Source organism: Xiphophorus maculatus, chromosome 22, assembly GCF_002775205.1.
Source record: "Xiphophorus maculatus strain JP 163 A chromosome 22, X_maculatus-5.0-male, whole genome shotgun sequence".
Taxonomy (NCBI): domain Eukaryota; kingdom Metazoa; phylum Chordata; class Actinopteri; order Cyprinodontiformes; family Poeciliidae; genus Xiphophorus; species Xiphophorus maculatus.
In genome coordinates, this window is record NC_036464.1 from 6,502,093 (window position 1) to 6,522,599 (window position 20,507).

Genomic DNA, 20,507 nt, shown 5'->3' on the forward strand with positions numbered 1-20,507 from the left:
ATCATATTTATTTTTTTATTTCCTCCAGCAACATCTTTTATTAGTTGTGCACTCAGTGGCGAGATTTAATTTCTGCAGGAGGGGGACAACAGTGTCGGCTTGATGATTATTATTGAGAATGTGATACTACAGAGGCTGAAATAAAATCTATAGTGCATTAAAGTGACAGATTAGGAGGGGAGGAAGGTTCATTTACAAGTGTTAAGACATCAGCGGCTAATGCCCTGCAACGCCAAATTGCAATCCACCCTGCTCTCCGCTCTGCAGGTCTATTTGAAGGGAACAGCATGAGGGAATGTAGGCGTGTGTCAGGGTGTGTGTGGCTGTAAGACGAGTGAATGTGTGTGTAGTTGACTCAACAGGGAGCCTCTAGTGGAGATGTTTGAGCATTGCTTGAAGATAGGAAGGTATTATAAGTCACAGTGCCAGAGAGATGAGATCCTAAAATTACTCAACATAAAACTGTGAAAATGATCTCCCCTGTTGCCTGATTATTCAACATGTTTTTAGGAAAACAGGTTGATGCAGAAGATGAATGTTTTCATGAGCATATTTTAGGTAGCATTTGTCGCATAAATAACTAATGAAAAGAAATTGTTTTTTTTCTAACTATTTCTATTTTTATCTCATTCCTGAGCAGATAGAATAAATTATCTTCTGGAATGCATCTGTGACGTGTCCTGGGATCTGGAGTTCTTTCGGGTCCTTATCGAATGAGACACTTTCGTCCAGACGATCCAGGGGGAAATCATCATTCTCTAGTTTTCAACGCAGCTGCAGCTGACAACTAACCCCTCATCTCTTGCTTCAAACATTGTGTGTAGTATCAGTAACTGAATTTACGACCCTCTTCTTGGCTGCTTCCATCATTCTCCGTTTAATGAAGCGCTTCCACATTAGTGCACAAAGACCTGAAATCTTACCTTGACTGGTACAAACCTAGTTTTCTGATCAGACCTTCTGCACTGCTCTGCCAGCTCCTGGTACTTTCCTTCTTTCCTAATCTAAGACAAAATACACCTTTTAACAAGAAATTAGACATTTTACCTTCTTTCATTGCCATAAGGCTCAGCCAAAATCACACTCAACACTTAACTGGACAAGCAGAATGGACAAATAAATTTGGCTTTATTCGTTGTTTTTGAGGAGAACCTCATCTCAAATAAAGTTATAGCAGTTAAACTTCTGCCAGAACAAGTGTATGGAGTTGTGCCTCCAGCCATGAAGGACTGACACTGCAGGAGGTTGGCATAACTATTTGATTTCATTGACTTATCCCACTTTGGTCCCATCAGTAGTAAGAGGAGGAGTTTCAGGAAGGAAGCTGTGATGTCATGGGGACCTTATAACAAAGGACTAAGACAACACTTGCTCTCTTTTGACCATCGGGGACACAAAATGTGCAAACATTCATCTATTATTTTAATTTACAAAAAATAACTGAGACTGAACTATTTTGATATTTTTTTTAATAATCAAATGGAACCCTGACTTTGCAATTTTGATCTAAATTACTTGTTTTATGAATAATAAGCAATTATTCGTAGTTTTCCATAGCCAAACATGACTCAACAATTACTTTAACTGATGACATACTGTTGTTGAGTAAAGTTGTCCTGAATCCCTTTAAATGTGTTTGTAACTTTAGATTACATTAGGATGCAATGTGTTTTTTTAGAGATTGGAAATGTCAATGTCAAATACTTGAGCATATGTTTAATGCATAAATTAAAATGTATTACTCATGTGAAGAAGACAAACAGTGATGTTTCATTATGATAAACCACCCTGGAAATTTGCATGTTTAAATACTTATTCATTAAAAAGAGGGAATAAAGTAAAGCTGACTATATAAATTAATAATTGATAAATATCACAGTGATTTATATTTAAGTACTCAACTTGCATTTAAATACATGTTGCATGCTTTCAGAACATCAGACTCAGGCAACCACTTGAACAAGTCCAACTGAAGGAGACAGACCCCCGGATCATTCTTCCGGTCTTCAGGTCTCATTTCTTCAGGCGTAGATAAACTAATTCTCACCCTTAGATATCAGACTTTTCTGCAAAAATACTCAGGTTTACGCTTAAGGTCAATGAAAATGTCAACAGAAGAACCACATGATCTGCACAAAAGCAAAGATGAGACCGTGAGATTTCCAAATAAAAGAATTTAAATACAATAACCTGTTGTCTTTCTGACTTTGAACAAAATTTCAGTCTTGAACTTTTGCTTCAATGGAAATTGGAATTACCAAGAGCTACAAGGAAAACGGGCTCACTACATCAATTCAAAGGCTCCAATACTGGTTTGTCAAGCCCAGTGAAAATTATGACAATGGACAGTTGCGAATCATCTACATGCGCATCCTCACTAAATGACTGAATAACAATGAAGGCACAAGTAGAGCAAGATGAAATTAGCTCTAATGATATAATGGCTGCTCTCTTTAGAGCTGACATGTTGAGTCACTTTGCAACCGGTCAAGTCGCATTGATTTTCATCAGGGGTAGAAACCTGATCTACACTCAGTCCTCTTTAACTGACTCGTCTCTCTCTCTCAGATGCCCCCAGATATTTATGTCTGCTGTCTGATTCTGCAGAGTGGGGACTTAATCAAACCCAGAGTGAGGTCTATCAGTATTTAAGTCTGCTGCTGGAGAGAAAAAGAAAGATAAAGTGAACATAGAAGCAAAGGAGGAGAACGGTGGAAGACTATGACTATAACTAAAGTCATAGAAACTACAACATGACAGAAAGACAAAGTCAATTTAGGCACATATTGAGAAAGAAGAGCATGCCTGAAAGTCTTGATAACTTTTGTTTCAATATAGGAACAAAAGAAAACCAAATCCCAAGAAAAAAACAAACAATTATAGCAAAATCTAGACTTATTTCATGTGACTGGGGCCAAACTGTTGTGTTCCCATCCAAACAGACTTTAAAAAGAAACTGGAAGACGAGTTAAAAGGAAATAAACAATATAAAAAAAGATTTAAAAAAGAAGTGGCAACAATTTATCCAGAAGTTGATATAAATGAACCTTTTCCTGCTGCAAAAGTAACACTTATGTCTTATGTTTTAAAGCTTTAAATAAGCAGCAACAATGAAATCCAGCTATTTTTCCCTCAGAGATCGGTGTATTTAATACATGCTGATGTTGTGAGCTTGTGTATGTTGGTATTTTCTTATTAAGTCTAGTAATTCCACCCATACTAATCACAAATAAAGAATGGGATTCTCCACAGACATTAGCTTTAAGTTATTAGACTTAGAGTTTTTATTAAAATTTGATGCTTTTAAGAGATACAGTGTTAAAAGTGACATTCATTTGTATTTCTAATCATTGATTGTAAATTTAATATTCCAAGAAATTTCTTAAAAACATTGTCTGACACCTTGAATGTTTGATGGTCTCAATAAACTCGCCATCAGGGATAAATGAACAAATAGAGATGCAGGATTATCAAAATAATGTTTCCTGACACTGAATTTTCTTTGCTTTTCCATTTCTCTGTTAAACACTTGTTAAATTACAGAGCCAAAGGTCAGAATCCTAACAACTGTAACAAGATGATTTTCTCTTTAAGTGCTAACAGGGGTAAGTGTCGACCATTCCTCCTCCGCAGTGTGGTCTGCAAGGGAAAAAAAAACATTCAAACTGTCAAGATATCACTTTTAACATGTTTGAAAATTACAGGACATGAACTTCCTGTTGAAGCCCTCTCTCTTATTTTCAACCTTCACTGAGACCATTCAGCTGCCACCTGATCTGCAGTCATCCAGAGTGTAATTGTGTGATCTGATTGAGATTTCTTTACCGTGTTCCTCCACGCTCCGCTTTCAGTGAGCTCTCACTGATCCATATTAAATCTGTAGGTCAGCTGGGCAAAGCTGGAACACGCCTGCAATAGAAAGGCTTGTTTCATATATTTGCTCAAAGTATGATATAGTTTTCCTGATGAATAGCAGGAATGGCCATTACAAGCAAATTGTATTATTTCACTTGATTAATACAATTTAAAAATCATGGTCAATAACAAATAAATGTATTATTTCGCTTACTATTGTAAAGTTTTGGATTTTTTTCCACTAGTTCCCTTTGATAATGCGCCTTCCTCTCATGCACTCAACATGCACATAGAAGATTTCACAGAGTGTCCAAAGCCTATTTGTTTTTAATTATGCAATGCTAATTACTTATCTAACGTTAACGTAATCTTAACATGTAATGCTAAGCAATATTTTATGTTGCTAAATAAATGTCAGCTTAAACAACACAAGAAATTATAATGGAATGGTTGACAATGATCTTGTTAAGCATATCTCAGAAATGGGAAACATTCATTTATTATGTTTGTACTACTGAGTGGGAATCTTAGAAACTTTTTGCAGTTGTGATTAGATGAATAAAACAATGTTTAATACCATTACAACAAGCATGTATTGCAATAAAGAAATGTCATCATGCCCGTCTTTTTTATTAGCTGAAGTGTCAGGAGGTTGATACACTTTCTTTGTCCAAAAAAGCTTGTTGACACCTACAGTGACTATAAAAAGTATTGACCCTTGGATGTTTTACTCTTTATTGCATTTACAAATCAGTCGTGATCAACAAAATTAGGCTTTTTTAACAGCAAAATTTACAAAACACATTAATGCCAAAGTGAAAACTTATTTCTACAAAATAACGACAATCAAGCAAAAATATTTAACATAAAATAAGTGACAGAATAAAAACTAAACCCCTTTACAGCAGCAGTATGTAACTTTTGTAAAAAAAAAAAAAAAAAAAAAAAAGGTTTACTACACATAAAGCTGTCACTATATTATAACAGTTCTCATACCTGCTCAACCTTAGTTGGAAAGTAATGAACATTAAAGGATGCAAATGTAAAACTGTTTTTTTTGCATACACACACAGCGGGACAAAAAGGAAGTAGCAGCAGGTATCCGCTTTCACATCTCTCATCACATTGAATCAGGCAAACGTCCACGAAAGGTGATGTGAGAAAAAGGAGAGAGGCGGAGGGAAGCCATGTCTGGAGGGATTTGGGAACGCTGAGCTGACTGTCAATGTCTGAGTGTCACACATATGCTAGTTGCTGGGACCTAGCAGAAGTAACCTTATCTAAAAAAAAAATAAAGAGTACACAAAGACTTATGTTTTAGATAATCATCACCACTGAGTTCACAGCTGGTGGGGGCATTGGTTTCACATATCGCAGTCAACACCCTGTCTCAATTACTTCGATGGCATATATATAAATAAAAGGACGAGACAACCTAATCAGAAATCAGTATGTGAAGCCCTGTCATCCCTGAAGAATTCAGCTCTTAGATCTTCTTTGTCTTTTGTGAGGCGGGGAAGCGACTGGGCCTGTGGAGGTCACAGAGCTCAGGCCTCATCAGCAGGGCTAATTTGATTGTGGAGTGACAATGGTTAGTGCAACCAAGGCTGATGCTTGCCTGCTGACGAGGTGCATAATAATGGACGGTGAACGCCGGACCAGAGTTGCCTTGTGCAGGAAGCACATACTGCCAGGAATACACTGTGCAGTGAAACATACGACTGTGGTGTGATTAAGCCTAATGTGCAAAAGCAACATAGGTTTTGAAACAATCAACAAGCTCTATTACTTATAAAGTCATTTTCTTCACTTTACCTCATGGACATTTTTTGCAAACAATTATATTGTAATTGTAGAGAGATGCTGTTTATTTTGTACTGTGATTTCTGAATGTTGATGCATTTGCATTAGTAGTGGTGTCACATGAGAAAATTTGGAATATTAATTAGAAGTCTGGCAGCAGCATTTTGTACAGACTAACTAGTCTAGGGAAATTTTTGTTAGCTTATTATATTAGTGCAAGATTTGGAAGGACAAAACAACAAGAAGCTACAGTAGTCTGTGAAATAAATATTTGAAAAGAAACTTTACCAGACATCCATTCTATATTCTTGCAGAAGCCTATGCATTAGTTTAAAGATAAATAAATAAATGTTATGGATAGCATGAGTGACCTATAAAAACCCTATATTTTCTAGTATTTTAGCAGTAATAGTTCTTGAATTTCTGTTGTACGGCAGTATCGAAATGGAATGTGCTTCTAATATCTGCATATTGTATTTCTGTAGACTTATCTCCAGGCAGTCCTGTACTTTCTCATGTTGAAAACAGACTTGTTACTTTTTTTGATGCCATTCAAAGGACCATTGATTGATTCTTTTTTTTTTTTTTTTTAGTTGTTCAAGCATAGAGTTGATAATTTTCAAAGATTTTTACTGTCTGCAGATCTATCTCACATCTTTCTTTATTTTTTTTTTACATTTTCTCTTTGTCCCTCAGCCTCATCTCTGAAATATACCTCTTTCTAGTGCAAGTGGACACACAGGTAGAGAAACAGCAGGTGGTGTGGTGCGGGATAATTACGAAGAGTTTGGAGCTCCCAGGGAGCCTGTGTTTCTAAGTGGGAGGAACTTAGAGAATACTAGCTGTATTTATGATGTGTTGTACTAACAGTACGTTTAACCAGGGAAATAAAAAATGAGCATTTGTTGCCACCAAAAAAGCAAACGTAAGAAAATGCACTTTTGGGTCCTTTTTTAGCTCTACTGGTATGTTTTTTTGCACATTTATATTCTTTCCCATGACTAACAAAAAACACCCCTTTAGTGAGCTGTACTCGTGAACTGAGACCATTATAACAGCCCTGAGTTATAAATATATGAAGGTATATTTATAAATGTGAACACTATCTATTTATGTATCTCCAAGCATGTTAAAATTACATTAAAAAATAAAGGATTTTTTACATCAATCTTTTCTTATGACCATGATACAGTCTACACAAACTTGGCCAGTGAAAAGCTTCCACAGTCAGTGATGCTTCAGGGAGTCAAGTTATCTTCTGGTGTTGGTCCACTGTGCTTCATCAAGTCCAAAGTCAGTGCAACCATCTATCTAAGAAAGCTTCTTTCTGCTCACAAACTTCATGGAGATGCTAGTAGGATGTGCCACATGCGTTCACAGTCAAACATACCAATACACGACTAATGACTGGCCAGCAAACTCATCTGCTTCAAACCCCTTTAAGAAACTATGTACCGTATTTTCCGCACTGTATGGCACACTGCATTATAAGGCGCATAGAATAGACGCTACAGTAGAGGCTGGGGTTACGTTATGCATCCATTAGATGGAGTTGCGCTAAAGGGAATGTCAACAAATTAGCCAGATAGGTCAGTCAAACTTTATTAATAGATTACAAACCAGCGTTCTGAAAACTCCGTTCATTCCCAAAATGAATAAACAGCTGTTTTATTATTTTCCCCGAGGTAAAGTAAGTGACGTGGTATTTTCGTGACACAGTTTATCTTTTAACAACAGCAAGGTATAACATATAGTGGAGGGGGACTTTTCCTCGATTCAATAAACACGTAAAAAACAGTCTGATACTGTTACGGTAAATCAAACGTTAGTGCAATCACAATATATATCCACTTCCGCACCATTGATTCATTCATGTTAAATTCTCTCGCTGCTGCTCTATTCCCGTGTTCTACTGCGTGACTGATCGCCTAGAGCTTAAACTCTGCGTCGTAAGTGTCTCTTAATAGGAGCCATTTTGGGGTCTTTACACAAAACCCAGCGTGCACGGCGAGCTTCTTCTTCTACGGGGGAAAATGAAGTCGGCGGCTGCTTACCGTAGTTGAGAGACTTGTTGTGGATCAATATTGGTCCATATATAAGGCGCACCGGATTATAAGGCGCACTCTCGGTTTTTGAGAAAATTGAAGGTTTTTAGGTGCGCCTTATAGTGCGGAAAATACGGTAATATTATCAAGAGTATTCTCTGAGGAACACCAGACCCAACACTGCAGATGAGATGAAGGGCAAACCTTGGTTTTAACACCTCTGTAAAGACTTTGCCATGCTGCATTGATATAATATATGGTAAATGTAACAGGTGGCACCACAAGGTGTCAAACCCTCCTTACGGCCAAAGCTTCCATAAAAGGGAAGCTGACAGGGTGGTGGCTAAGTGTCAATTTCCTGGGTGTGTGATCAGGTGTGTGTGTTGGGCTCACGCGCTCCATTGTTTGGTGACTGTGGGCCACACTGTTGATGTTCTGGTAGTAACATTGCCTGGGCGTGTGACTATTCAACGCTGCAGGGCTACACCAGATCCTTCTGATTTGACCTTGAGTGTTGGTTTATGCGTCGCAGTTCAGTCACTGCTTCCTGCTGTCCTTTAGAGTTTTGGATTGTTTGTCTTCCCTTAGAATTTCTGAGGGCGGACTAACAATTTCCCGTTTAAGAGTACGGCCTGGTGCGGGGGCATTTTTCAACTCTAATACTCAAATTTCACTCTGTGTGTAAAGAATCTCAGGGATATACAAGTTTCACTTTTAAAATTGAATTGATAAGGAACTAAATTTTTCTATGGTGCTCTCATTCTTTGAGATGTACTTGTTCGAGCAATAGATGTCAAGAAAAGAGGATAATGATACATATATCCATTAACACACTGTGACCAGGAAGACCCCACTGTAAATCGGTCAACATATCCTAAGAAATAAGACATTTTGTCTAGTTTGTATAATCTAAATTAACAATTGAGGCCAACAGAAACAAATTCTCTGATGAACAAGTAGCACAGCCACAGTGACACCCTGACCCAGCTGAAGAGGAAGTGGTTTAGGTGAGAGCTGAGCCAAGAGCAGCATCCGGTTGCCCAGTTGTCCAAGTTCCATTAGCCGAGAAGGGCCATCAGTGGGGATTAGGCAGCAGGCCCTTTTAATCCTCATCCAGTGAGAGATCCAAGCCCTCATCTCTCCCCCGCCATCCACAGCCAGCTCTTTGAGAATGAGCCAGACTCTCCGACTAGGCCACAAGCTCGGCCAGAGCCCTCGCATCTCAGGAGCCTTCGATGCTCTTCGCTTTAGCCTCAGCTGCTGGAGATGTTGTCCCTAATTAACAAGGGATTAAGCCATCATCTCAGCTTGTAATACAGCCTGGATGGGAATTCCAATATGGATGCTGGGGGAGAGAGAGGAGGAGGGATTGGACTGGGTAGAAAGAAAGGAAAAAAAAAACTGGTGGCGTTTAGCAGCTCAGTAAATTACTCTTGACCCGTAGGACTGAGAGGAGTCTATCGGTATGGCAAGCCGGCTGCCAATTACAACACCTCAGGGATGCCAAAAGTTTTATTGCGTGGAGGGTGGGGACAAGATGGGGATGGGTGACGGGGGTGGCTGCTGTGTGCATATGCATGGGATGTGTGTCAATGAAGGGAGTGGGAATTGGGGGGGGGGGGGGGGGGGGGGGGGTTTAATGGTCTTTCAACGTATTACTTTCTGTCAGGACGGGAAGTGTTTGCGTTTGGGAGAATATTGACATAATTATGATGAAAATTCAAAAAAGGTTGAAACTGGAGTAGCACTTCTTCCCCCTAAGATCCACATGAGGCACAATGTTCATTTCATTGATTGGTGGAAAAATCACAATTTCACTATTTTTAGTTTTCTTTGTTATTGACCATGATTTTTAAAATTCCTAATAAAAATACAATATGAAATTATATGATTCTAACATGCAGTGGATTCAGTTTTTATTTCATTGTACTCTTGTGCTCTTTACAACAATAACAGTAGTGTTGCACAAGGCTAGTTAGTGTCACTAATAACTTATGATCACAGTCAAAACTCATAAAATGATTCATTTTCTGAGAATTTGAGTTTTGTTTGGTTTTCTCAGAGTTTGTACTGAAACACAGCCTAACAACCTTTCAGTACAGTTTTATTTCCTTTCCGCAACTCGATCTGCAGAATTCACACACATTTTTCAGGTCAACATTCTAACTTTTTCAAGATTTGCAAATGTAGAGCTTTTTCTTATCCACTGAAAGACAAAATGTCATACAATATGTTTCCATCCAATTGCAATGCAAATTTGAGAACTTTTAAAATGTTGCAAAAAAGAAAATCCAAATTAGGTATGCTACTGGTCTGGATCAAATCAATCAGGCAACATAAATGGTAATTTTGTTGGATGTTGATGTTGCGCATAGCTGTACTAAACAAGAAGTAGAGGTTCAAACTAACATCAGCCACATTTCTCAGAAAACGGAGAGGTATTCAGGAATGTGTTGCTATCAGGAAAGTTGTGTTGTGTCATATCATAGCTCATTTTACAAACTGTCTGGAGATGTAGAGAATGAAATGTAATTAAAATGTACATGCCAATATATTTGAATTTTTGGGGTTGAAATTTTTCCAAATAGTTTATTGAGTGGTGGTTTTTGTAAAAAATGCTCTACAAAGAGGGCACATTTTGAAGTATTTATAGGAAAAAAAAACACGAGTGTATCAAACATGAGAGTCTCAATTTGCAATAATATCATGATATTGCAAATTAACATTCATATTACTTGCTGTAACTGATATTTGTGCCACTGTTGGCTCATCTCAGGCTAACCATTCCACAGAGCAGCCTTAACATCTATGCTGTGCAACAATGAGTTCCAAATAAGTTCTCCGATGTAATTTCAGGAATTGTTAAAAGCCTTTATGACGGGTGACGATGATTGATCCAGCTTTCACAGCTGAGGAGGTGAGGTATGCGCAGGGCTTGGGGAGGTCCAGTCTGCTGCTGTGTCTGTCGCTGATGTAAACTGATGCAAGTTTCAGTCAAGACAAAGCAACCCCTCAAAACAAAAAGAAGAAGAAAAAAAAAACAACACAGAGCTGGATAAATGTCCACTATGAACAGCAATACATCTGGAGTGTTTGGTAGCAAATTGCACTGGGGTTTCATAAACCAGACCTAATAATTGATGGTGTAGCTGGATAATGATCAAGCATGTCTGCTACTGACAGAGTAAAAAGAAAAGGAGAAAGAGAAACTAAGTCAGAAAGTTTGTTTATGCGTGTGAGGTAAAAACTCTGAAAGTGTGGGGGAAATTTGTCTGATCAGGATTTTGGAAAAGTGCACAGCTAAAGACTTCAATAAACGTAAAAAGTAAGTACACTGGCAAATGGAAATGAACAAAAGTAAGGTGCTGAAATGCTGATGAGTTATACTACCAAAAGAAACCAAATTGGACCCGGTCAACAAACGCCAGAGTGAACCGAAGAACTGGCTAACAGTCCACAAACTCCTTGTATGCTACAGAAAGAAAGCATGAAGTATAAATGTATCATTTATAAATAATATATTGAAGAAATGCTATGACAAAACATGAATGTCAATTTAGAAATAAGAACACAAGTCCCACAAACTAGTAAATTGTTAACTATGAGCAAAGGGAATTTATTTTTATTTGTGCAGTATCTTTTTTTAGGTATTGTGATTTTATTATGCTTTTTCCCAGCTTAGAGAAGTTAGTTTCTGAAGTAATGGTTCTGTAACTTAAAATCATTTGAAAAGTTATTGTTTATCCATTGTCGATAAACGGACAATAATATAAAAAACAACAATTTATTCTAAAAATTAATGCAATGTAAAGATTCATTGATGGCATTATTTTCAACTTTTAAGATCTTTTGGGATACGTATTGCTTTAAGAAGGCAAAATTTTTTTTGTTCTTGACCGTGAACCTAACTGACCTTTAGCCCAGACTAATAAAATCAGTTGCACCAACTTCAATTGTACGTTGCAGAAAAGTACATTGTTTTACAAGTTCAGTTCATTGGCTCAATTTGTAATAAATAATTAATTACAAAGATAGCTTAATAACAGTAATTGTGGCAAATAGTTCTGTCACAGAATTTTAAATTTATACAGTTTCCATGACATTTTTATTTCCTTAATTATATGTTATATACAACTGTGTCAATCAATAGCCAAAATTAAAATCGGAAGATGGGATACTATTAAACTTTGGCATTTTCAAGTTATTTCAGAGATAGATGTGTTTCGTCTGTGTGTATGTGAGTTTTATTTGGGTTAATTGATGCATTCATGACATAAATATTTAACCCTAAATCAAGTACTTCCATTGCTGCAGATGTTACAAAGTTTATTATTTTCAGAAAACTCCTGAGATTTGTTCATCTAAATTTCTCTTATCCAACTATTATCATATCACATATGGGGTTAAAACTTTGGGTATGGATGTTTTTATCTTCTTGTTTTACTATACAAAATATAAATATGCATTTGTTTGTAAAGCCTTTTCATTTTGCTTAGTGAAGCAACACCAGAGCAATAACAATTAAACAGCAAGCTGACCTGCCATCTCCAGGCATTACCTACAATCTCTTTATGCTGAGCATGTAGTTGAGTGTGTTTGCTTAGATGCATGAGTGTAAATTAGATGTCAACAGTAAAAGGAAAAGAAAGTCAGTATTTCCAAGAAGGCATCAAGACCGACATACATCGGTTATATGATGCAAAAATATCCCCACCTCTACACAAAGGAGGACTTATTAGCATGCAGACAGTCAGTTTCCTTTGGCTGATCAGTGACTGTAGCTCACATGGTAAACACATCCTGCAGGTACGGAGCACCTGACCATGGCAGATTTTATTTCTTTAAATATGCTCAAAAGATCATCTTATCGTGCCATCCTGTCTGTTTACCGCATCTCTAATAAGTCCTGCCTTCTGCCTGTTTGTCTTGTCTTTTGATGTTTTTCTTTTCCTTCTCTCTTTTCCTTTTTTTCCCTGTTTCTGTATCTTCATTGCTCTCTCCCCGCCGCCTCCCCAGCACACATATAAGGACACAAACATAGCCAGTTTTTCTCTCCCGCACATGGCCCACCACATAGCCATTTGCATAACAATCTCCACTTGTTTTTCTGCTTAGATGGTATTCACAGCATGGTGCCAGCGTGACTGAGACAGGGGTCATTGCTATGTATATCAGAGAGAGATGGAAAGGGAGTTGGGAAGAGAAGGAGGAGTGGAGAGGGAGGGAGGTGGCAGAAATACACATCCAGACGTTCAAACACTTCTATAAAGAGACTCATCGGGACACATGCACTGACTGATGGAGAGAGGGGGAAACACAGCCTGAAAATGCAGACAGGATGCAGATGAAACCGTCTGCCTCCACACCATGTTTTCCATGTAAAGCCACATTAAATTACCAAGAGGCAACTACTGCAGAAATGTTTTAGCAATTTTTGACTCAGCTTCTTTTGACACCTTAATATCTATTAATCTAATCAAAATGCTCACCAAAGTGTATTTATCTATTGTTGCCTTTACTGTGTAGCTGTTGTTTTGTGATATGCTGATTTTGTGCGGGTAACAGATGGGTGGAAACTTGATATTTTATTTTAATGTACGTAAAAAGGAAAAAAAAATGTTACAAAAAAAAAAAAACTCACCAAAAATAAATAAATGTATGGTAATTATTACGGCAGCAAATGGAAAAAAAAAAACAGATAAAGATAACTATTTTATATAATTCTGACCAGAATTTATATAATTATAACCAGAGAAATTTCCCTCTTTAAAACTTGTAGAAAGAAAAAATCTTTACTTTAAAAAAAAATAAACTAAGACAACAACAGACTTTAAGTTGTGATAAAGCATCCTGGTCCACTAACACCACCAAATAAACAGAAAAGTCAACCAAAACACTACATCACCAATTTATCATGCCCAGGTCTCTACCGTCACCTGCCACTTGATTTGCATGACACCCAACCCAAATGCCTCTCCACACAAATGGAGAGTACTTCCTCATATGGATGAGTGACGGTGACTCAAGAGGTAGGAGTTTGTCTTGTAACTGGTTTGTTGCCGGTTAAAATCTCTTCTTTGTCTGCCTCATTCCTTGGCTGCTGGCATTGGCTGGAGGGCCCAGCAGCCTCGCTTCTGTCAGACTGCCAGGAGCTAAAAGAAGTCAAAGTGGTGGTTTGGGCATGTAATCATGATATGGCTCCTTTTTGAGTTTTTTCAGGCATATCAATGGCAAGAGACCCTGGTGTAGAAAACAAAAACAACAACAACAACAACAAAAAAACAAATAGAGGGACTAGATATACATTGTGGTTTGGTAATATCTATAAAGAGAGGGATGTCTGGTTTCCTCCTGAACCTTTTATCTATGCATTTTGATCTTGTATAAGGAGCATTAGGAGGATAAATACAAATTTCAATATATGTAATTAAATTAACTGAAAGCTTTTAAAAAAACAAATATATAAATTAGCTTCATTCTTAACAAAAGTTTTAATGGACATCAAAACAACACATCAATTGGGTTCCATATTATTTTCCTTTTTAAAGTCTGTCTAATTTGCAAATATCAACCACTGCACTGCTCAACAACATGCAAGTGACTAAAGTTGGTATTACTCCATCACTTTATGAGTAAAAGATCTCAGAAACATAGATACAGACAGGTTTAATAAAGCAAACTTCACAAGGAAAACAAAGCAGTTTATGGACAAAGTCTGCAGCATATTCACTGAAATAGGACCAATAAATAAATATTAAAGTTTTTGTTTTTATTTCTGTGAAGAACACTTCATAATTCTCTCTGAGCCTCAGAAGCTGGGCTCCATAGGAATAAAATACTAATAATTATAACTTAATGAGACTTCTTGCTGCCCATGTCACAATAAATTGGGACCTACAATTCCTTCTAAGTAGATATCATTAATTTCTGGTAAATGCCTGCTTAGCTTGTTATTAGTTAATAGAGGGGGATCCTGCATTTAAACAACAAAATGTACGTTACACACAAAGTAAAATAAATTGGCACCAATTTTGACACTTTATATTTAGAGGGACAGCATTTCCCTGCAAACAAGTTCTACTTTTTCCCTGAGCAACACATGCTGTTGCCCTTGGTATGAATATTTAATGTATTGTTGACAAATTGCTTGAAACTCCTTTGGTACAGTCTTAAACCACAGAGGAAAAAAAGGTCGAGAGGTTAACGGAGACAGACCAAAGGACTGCCAATCACCCTGAGCTCAAGGCAGCTGAAAACATTTATTAAAGCTGGTTTTGAAAATTAGATTTAGGTAAAGTGTTGCCATCAGTGAGAAAATAAATTCCTTAATAAGTGGACACATGCACTTTTTTTGATAAATCCATATCATGCCTAAAATCCATGTTGCAGTATCTGCATTACACTTTCAATACTGAAATATATACATTCTCACTCAGCAATTGGCTTACCAAAAATAGACAACTGTGCATCCTAATGTAGATCTGTTTTATATCTAAATATTGCTGCATTATATATACATTTTATACTCTAAATATGCAAACATTTAAAATGTAATTTTATACTTAAAAAAATTATTTTATTAATGCTTGACCAAATTTTTTCTTTTCCCCTTAAAATTTTAATTTAAATTTTAAATAAATGAAATACTACCTCTTAGTTTTTGTATTATTTCATGATGTGGCCAACAACAAATAAATGTTGTTGGCCTCATTGTATGGAACATCACATTCATTTTATTTTGCTTCTCCAGTTGAAGGTAATAAATAGACTTGTTTCATGTTTATATTTCTTTTCTCATGCAACTCTTGTCTTTACTAAACTACTGTGCAAATTTGCATATATATTACTATTTGTTTAATGATTTGGTGTCTAAAATATCAGGGAAAGCTTTGTCTTTTACCATATTTTCTGATTTCTCAGAAAGCACGCCAGAAAAGTAAAGGCTGAAATCCTACATTTTGATTATCTATACCCTAATCTATGTTTAAAAAATCCTTTGTCCTCAGAAATTTAATGTATTGTGATTTCCCATGAAGAAGATTGCATTCCCTTGTCATATCTCAATTTCTTTCTCTAAAGCAGCCCACTAACAGAAATAATAGAGGACAATAAATTAAGTACACTTAATAACCGAACTAACTACTTAGTAGGGTTGGTGTCAAGAGACTCCCTAGATCAGTAATAACCCGCTGTTCTTAGTGAGGCTGGAAAGATACGGCAATTCAATGAAGATACACTCAGAGCTGATTGCAAGTCATTACAACCACCACAGGGAGAGCCCAGAGGAAGGAGCTTAATGGCTGAGGGAGAAGAACAGTCTGAACCCCCCCTACCCACACACACACCTACAAACACACCCCCACGCACGGTGAGACTGACACTCTTCCACAGAAGATTCAGTATCTGTGTGTCCTTCCACGCTCTCTCCAGTCCACATCCTAACAGACAATCAGAAGCAGCGGTGCGCTAACATCCCACATATGCACGTTCCATGATTTCGTTTTATGATTATGCCATCACGGCAGAGCTTGTTTAAGACCCCATTAGAATCAAAGGGGCGACAATCTTCATAATCAAGCTTAATTTATTAAAACATCAGCTGGCACCATTAACATTAACAGGGTGAGGCAGGGAGACTGCAATAAAAGAGGAGAGACTGTTTCATAGAGATCACTCAGCCAAATGCAAACATCAAAACGGCCAGGCAGCATTTTACCATTCCTCTGTAAAAACAAAGGTTACATCTTCCTCTGAGGCTGGAAACATTTTTTTTTTTTCTAAATTCAGATGTATCACACTGCTGCAGAAAAACCAAAACCAAAAGTGCTTGCCTGTTTACAGGTCAGATGTTTTTTTGACAAATATTACCCGAGTAAACACAATCTACAGTTTTCCATTGCCTCCTATTTTGATTTAGTTAAGGGGATATTAATTTGACTAAACATTTTGTAATCTACTTTCATAACAAGACCTTTCAGTTTTGGAATTAATAAAAACTTTTGTATCACTTTCAGCCTAAGGCATACTCTTTAGTTTAAGTTGGATTAAAGCTTTTAAAATGTTTTTTATTTGAAAGGGTATTTACCAGTAAACAAATACCACCTTGGTGGACACTGCTAACCTTAGCTGTCCCTCAAAATCACCTCATTCGTAATTGTTTTATTCTGCCCTGAAATTCTGCAACCAATATTTTCTATTTAGTCTAAAAACAAAACAAAACAAAAAAATTACGCATTGCTTAATGTCTTCAGATGGGGTGGCTTTTGATATTTTGTAGCTTTCTTCGTGTTGCCAGACTTCTCTTTATGTGGTTACTTGATTTTATTAGTTAATCTAGGCAAAGTAATGACTAATGAATTTTATATAAATGATGTGGTCAATATTATAGATATAACAATCGGGAGTGTTTTTATTTTTGCATACTTTAAAAACAGCACATTTTTCCGATACTCTGATATTAATATCTGTTTAAGGGGCAGAAATTTTGTCACAAAAACTCTGTTAAATCCTATGTCTCACTTTGTACTCACAGCCAGCCAGCTTTAACACTCTTCCCACAAAGTAAAGCTCCTTATGTGTATTGATGTACACCATTGACAAGTCAATTCAATTTACCTTAGGAAAATGGCTAGTGTTTTTATTAGGCTAATTAGGCAGTGCCCTGTGGGAGCTGTGGGATGAGCAAGATAAGAGATGAAAGCTTAGCTCTCCTGTAATGTCTATCAGGCTGAATATACTCAGAGTATGGCAGTTTCTTCAAGAGAAATTATTCATGTACTCAAACCATAAATAGTACAAACGTAAACTGTTTTTATATTAACAGTTGTATAGTTTAATACAATATTAACAAGTCAACATGTGAAAACAGTTCATTGTCAGTTTGAATTTTGTGTCACTTTAGAGGCTTATTAGTACAACTTTTACCAACAACTTGATGTTTTCAAAATTTACAACAGATTTAGAAGCCTCAACAATTTCAGGGATTAAAGCCAAGTGTTTTGTCATGCTGGTCAAGCAGCTGCAGAGTTGGTCAAAGTGCTACTATTGTAGCAATGAGACAATATGAGTGGATCTGAATCAGATTCATATGAAATAAAGTTAAAAACTCTTCTAGTTTTTCACATTTGCATCTTTTATAAATGCCATAATTTGCTGAAAGGTTGCAAATGATTCCAAATAGTCCTGTTGCACAGAGGTGATGCAAACAGCTTTGGAGGTTTTTCTGGGCATTTGGGGGTTTAAGTATACCAGACTGAGAAGAATGAAAAGGTTTCCTTCTTGACAAGAAGAAAACTATTTGTTGTTATAAAGTGTATTATTTTTTATTATGTTACAAGTCTTTAACAGTACACTAACGGTTTAAAGTAAAAAACCTTTACCTGTATCAGACTATTGTACTAAAATCCACTTCTTATGTGTTCTATGATGAGTAGAAAAAAACTAATGTTTGATAATTAGATTTTTTTAACCACAAATGGAAGTTTGACATATGCAGATTTTTTGCCTTTATTTTAGAGTGGAAACACTTTATTAGCACAAACTCCCTATTTGGACTTAACAAGACTTGCCAGAGCTTTCTACCAAGATGAGATGACTGCTATGACTTCCTCTCAAAGTCTTAAGTCACAAATTCCTTTGTTAAAACATGGCAAACACCACTCCTTAACATCAATATGTAGCTATCACAGAGATTATTAGTGCATTTATTTAACCAAATGCATTGCCATGGTTAATTGAAGACATAAATATGCACATATAAAAATATACAGTAAGTAGCGATTAGTAAAGGTGTCAAACTCCAGTCCTCAAGGGCCGGTGGCCTGAAACTTTTAGATGTGCCTCTGCTGCACCACACCTGAATGGAATAATTAGGTCATTAAGGCTCTGGAGAACTGATCTACACAAGGAGGAGGTAATTAAGCCATTTCATTCCAGCGTTTTTGTACCTGTGGGACATCTAAAAACTGCAGGACAGCGGCCCTTGAGGACTGGAGTTTGACACCTGTGGTTTAGAGAATTGTGAGAAGAAGCCTGAGCTCACCAGAGTTGTCACACCTCTGGTGTATGATATTTTTTTATTATTTCCCATTCTTGCATCTGTCAGCAAAAAACACACAAAAACAATGACATGCTTTTGATTCAATATGGACTTCCACGGCAAACACACAAGAAACACTCCAGCTGTCAGACTCATGCAGACTTGAACTCAAAGTGGCACCTGTGACATACATATGCACAAACATCAAGTCTGAAAAAAATAGCATCCAGGCTTATTAGTGTACAGGCTTGAAAGAAAACCTCCCATCTGACATGCACAGTGTACACATACACCAATATGTCCCCTGCTGAGCTGCACAGACAGAGACCCAGAGGTGGGAACTGCGGATGGGCGGCGAGGAGCTCCCTTGCCGAAAGCCTTATTGATTGGGATAAAGGTCTTTTGATGAGGCAGATTGCTCATCAGGCTGGAACGACATGCTTCTCAGATGTGACGCCTTTTCAGACCAGCCCAGGGGCCCATCGACCAAGGCATAGCCATCGTATCTGAGTATGTTAGTGCGTCTGTCTGTCTGTCCTCTTGTGCACGCTTAGGAGTAGCAAACATTGATTTGAGATAGGCCCATCTGGGTCACTCTGGCCCCACCCTGACATGTCCTCTGCTGGAGGTAAGGACATGACTGGTGATTGTTGCTGAACTTCATGCTCCAGTCATGATGCACTTCAGAGAACATGTCAAACTGCACTTGATGAAGCATACTAAAAGATATTTTATTAAATTCTGAAAAAAGCATGGATCAAATAAATAGAACATATCTATTTTGGTTTGAATATGACAAGACACTTAACACCTCCATTGAAGTTTTTCATTGTAAATAAAGAGAAACAGTGCCTTAATCAATATTCACTTATACAGTATGTGACATGGCAAAGTCCAAGGTGGTCAGTTTTATATACAGGTCTAACCCAAGAGACCTTTACTAAATCTCCAGTCGTTTGTTACTTTTCAAACATGCTCTTGTGTCTTTTATTGTCTTTGCCAACCTACTTGAAGACAAAGAGCCAAAATGTTTTTTCTAAATACAGTAACACAAATTCAATCACATGACAATAACTCAGGCCACGTAAATGTGATGAAGATGTCTTGCTGAATTTAAAGCATCAGAATGAGAAGATAGGGGATTTTTGTGATTTTGATTTTGCCATGGTTGTTAAGAGCTGATAGCTGAGTCTTTCAGAAACTGCTGATCTGCTGTGATTTTCAAGCACAAGCATCTCTTGTTGACTGAAAACAGTCTGAAAAAGAAAAGAATTATCAATGAGGAAGAGTTGTGTGACAATAAAAAGTCTTGTTGATGTCAGAGGTCAATGAAGAATGGGAAGATTGGTTTGACAGGACAGTTGTTAGCTAATCACATAACAACTGCGACATTCATATGATACTGTCAGAATTTACATTAAACAATATAAAAGCAGGGATTCATCCTGTCTTGCATCCATAGTTCAGGCTGCAAGTGGTGTAATGATGTAGCAAATATTGTCTCAGCACACTTTGGGACCCTTAGTACAGAGTGAATATTGCTTAAATGCTTAAAGTATTGTTGCTGTATCCAATGGATACTTCTAGAAGAGTAATGCACCATATGACAAAGCTTTAAACTTTCACAAATTGGTTTCTCAAAGATGACAGTGGCTTCAGTATTTCTTCCCACAGTGTTTGCTCAAAGGACTTTGCCATATTTATAAACGTTCTGAGCTCAGGTGACTTTTACAGTACTTTGAAATAAGGAACAAAAATAAGTTAGT

The 20,507-nt window shown here is 37.1% G+C and overlaps 1 long non-coding RNA gene across 5 annotated transcripts in view; it reads right to left on the reverse strand.

The window, feature by feature from the left end:
* Nucleotides 1–3,278: 3,278 nt before the first annotated feature.
* The window catches only part of LOC102236377, a 129,364-nt gene continuing 112,135 nt past the window's right edge, over nt 3,279–20,507 (reverse strand). For all 5 annotated transcript variants that reach the window (XR_002752082.1, XR_002752083.1, XR_002752085.1 and 2 more), the window contains 2 exons: nt 3,826–3,909; nt 3,279–3,639 (listed from right to left, as the gene is read on the reverse strand). This is a non-coding gene — a long non-coding RNA (uncharacterized LOC102236377). The remainder of the gene's footprint in view (nt 3,640–3,825; nt 3,910–20,507) is intronic.